General features: G+C 45.8%; 1 pseudogene; it reads right to left on the bottom strand.

Moving 5' to 3' along the window:
* Positions 1-203: 203 nt before the first annotated feature.
* On the bottom strand, positions 204-717 carry LOC114208845 (small ribosomal subunit protein uS13 pseudogene; annotated as a pseudogene).
* Positions 718-3,341: the final 2,624 nt, after the last annotated feature.

The raw sequence follows: 3,341 nt of genomic DNA, 5'->3' as shown, positions 1-3,341 counted from the left end.
CTTTTTCTTTTTTTTTTCTCAGTTGCCTCAGTTCTATAATGTGAGTGCAGATAATCACACCACATCCCCCCATTTGTTTTGTTGTAGTTCCAGAGACTGCGTATAATCAGGGCTCATCCACGATTTTTTGGCTGTGGTTTCCTTAGTTATCTCTTGATTACCTGAAATCCATCCCCAAACAGTTATGTTTTTAAAGATTTTTTTTTTTAGGTGTATAAACTATTTTATTAACAGACAAGGCCTACAAATTTATTTCTTCTTGGACACACCCACGGTGCGGCCACGGCGCCCTGTGGTCTTGGTGTGCTGGCCTCGGACACGAAGTCCCCAGAAGTGGCGCAGCCCTCCGTGGGCCCTAATTTTCTTCAGTCTCTCCAGGTCTTCACGAAGTTTGTTGTCCAGACCATTGGCCAGGACCTAGCTGTACTTTCCATCCTTCACGTACTTTTGTCTGTTCAAAAACCAGTCTGGGATCTTATACTGGCGAGGATTCTGCATAATGGTGATCACACGTTCCTCCTCATCCTCAGTGAGCTCTCCGGCCCTTTTGGTGAGATCGATGTCTGCTTTCCTCAACACCACATGAGCATATCTTCGCCCCACACCCTTAATTGCAGTGATGGCAAAGGCTATTTTCCGCCGCCCATCGATATTGGTGTTGAGTACTCCCAAAATGTGCTCGAACTTCTCAGGGATCACTAGAGACATGGCGGCGGCCCCAGCGGCGGCGTGTAGGCCTCCTGTGGAAGAGATTAAAGATTTTATTTTTAAGTAATCGCTACACCCAGTGTGGCGCTCGAACTTACAACTCTGAGATCAAGAGTTGCAAACTCCACAACCTGAGCCAGCCAGGTGCCCCTCTAATAGTTATTTTAAAACGGGCTCTTAAGAACGAATAATATGGGGCGCCTGGGCGGCTCAGTTGTTGGGCGTCTGCCTTCGGCTCGGGCCACGATTCCAGGGTCCTGGGATCGAGCCCCGCATCGGGCTCCCCGCTCAGCGGGAAGCCTGCTTCTCCTTCTCCCACTCCCCCTGCTTGTGTTCCCTCTCTCACTGTGTCTCTCTGTCAAATAAATAAATAAAATCTTTAAAAAAACAAACAAACAAACAAAAAACCCTGGCTCTTAAAAAAAAAAAAGAACGAATAATATTCCTTGGATTCTTGCTTATTCACAACTATTTGTCTATAGCTTTTGTTGTTTTTTAAAGATTTATTTATTTATTTGAAAGAGAGAGAGACCATGAGCAGGGGAAGGGGCAGAGAGAGAAGCAGACTCCCTGCTGAGTGGGGACTTAGACAAGGGGCTCCATCTCACAACCCTGAGATCATGACCTGAGCTGAAATCGAGTCAAATGCTCAACCACCTGAGCCACCCAGGAGGCCCACTATAGCCTCTATTCTTGAAGGAAACTCCATCTGGACACAAAACCCTTTCCTAATGTCTAAAAGGTACTGAATTGGGTACCTGGGTGGCTCAGTCAGCTAAGCATCTGCCTTTGGCCCAGGTCATGATCCCAGGGTCCTGGGATCGAGTCCTACATCAGGCTCTCTGCTCAGCGGGGAGCCTGCTTCTCCCTCTCCCTCTGCCTGCCACTCCCCCTGCTTGTGCTCTCTCTCTCTCAAATAAATAAATAAAATCTTAAAAAAAAAGAATTGCCCTACTTTAAGGCTCATTTTATTAAAAATGCACATATTTCCTCATGGAAGTTTTAAGAAGCTAAGTCACTCCTGCTTTGAACGAATTACCTTAGAACCAATTCATTCCTAATGTGAAGTGCGGGCTGGGGTGGGGCATGAGAACGTGAAATCATAGCTTTCTTGGCCTCCTGGTTTCTCTTAGGGTGGCTTTAATGATGTAAGAAATCCCGTGGCTGGGTTGACCTAGCCTGGGTGGGAATCTGAGTGGAGAAGGAGGGTCTTTCCACCCAAGGGGAAGCATGAAGCCCATGGACTTGGGAGAAGTCAGACCGGAAAGCCATTACCTGGCTGAGGGAAGGCCCTTCTCATTGCAGGCCATGCTGGGAAGTCAGCATTCCAGCAGGAAAGCTTCTAGTGCGCAATCAGTGGGTGAAGTTCTCAAAAGGGCCATCAGATGGCACCCTCAGCCAAATTACTGAAGTGCGTGTTTTAGCTGGACAGAATTTTGCTGCTGGGAGACTAGTAGAGGCCCTGAGGTCTAGCCCTTTGGTTTCACAGCTCAGGAACTCCAGTCAGACGGAGACTACTCTGCCGGAAGCCATGTATCAGATCCGTAGCAGAACTGGGGTTCCTGTGACCTCCTGACAAGAAATCCAATCATCTCTCTATAATGGTAATCTGAAAGGAGTGCTCCTCACCTCAAAACAAAATATAGAAAAGACAGAGTAGGGCTGTTTGAATATTCACACAGTCCTGTGAGTTTGAGTACAAAGCCTCGCAGGCTAAAACCTTGAGCCTCAAGCAGATTTTTGTCAAATGGGCTTATTTGCTTTAAAAATAGTGGGCGCCTGGGTGGCTCAGTTGGTTAAGCAACTGCCTTCGGCTCAGGTCATGATCCTGGAGTCCCGCATCGGGCTCCCCGCTTGGTGAGGGGCCTGCCTCTCCCTCTAACCCTCCCCACTCTCATGTACTCTTACTCTCTCATTCTCACTCTCTCAAAAATAAATAAATAAATCTTTATAAAAAAATAAAATAAAAATAAAAATGGTGGGGGAGGATACTAGCCCTTTATCTGATAAGTCATTTGCAAATATCTTCTCTCATTCGGTAAGTTGCCTTTTAGTTTTGTTGACTGTTTCCTTTGCTGTGCAAAAGGTTTTGTTTTTTTTTTTTATCTCCATGAAGTCCCAGTAGTTCATTTTTAGTTTTGTTTGTACCCTAATGTTTATGGCAGCAATGTCCACAATAGCCAAAATATGGAGAGAGCCCAGATGTTTACTGACAGATGAATGGATAAAGATGTGTGTATACCCACACACACACACAAGAATATTATTCAGCCATCAAAAATAATGAAATCTTGCCATTTACAATGACGTGGATAGAGCTAGAGCATATTATGTTAAGCAATGGGGCACCTGGGTGGCTCAGTCGGTTGGACGTCTGCATTCGGCTCGGGTCATGGTGCTGAGTCCTGGGATCAAGCCCGTGGTCAGGCTCCCTGCTCAGCGGGGAGTCTGCTTCTCCCTCTGCCCGTCCCCCTGCTCATGCTCTCTCTCTCTCTCTCAAATAAATAAATAAATAAATAAAATCTTTAAAAAAATGATGCTAAGCAAAATAAGTCAGTCAGAGAAAGACAAACACCATATGATTTCACTCATATATGGAATTTAAGAAACAGAACAGATGAACATAGGGAAAG

This window comes from Eumetopias jubatus, unplaced genomic scaffold (genome assembly GCF_037043125.1).
Source record: "Eumetopias jubatus isolate StellerSeaLion01/CBP00866 unplaced genomic scaffold, mEumJub1_p1.0 scaffold_16, whole genome shotgun sequence".
Taxonomy (NCBI): domain Eukaryota; kingdom Metazoa; phylum Chordata; class Mammalia; order Carnivora; family Otariidae; genus Eumetopias; species Eumetopias jubatus.
Note: the sequence above shows the minus strand (reverse complement) of the source record. Positions and strands in the feature narration are given on the sequence as shown.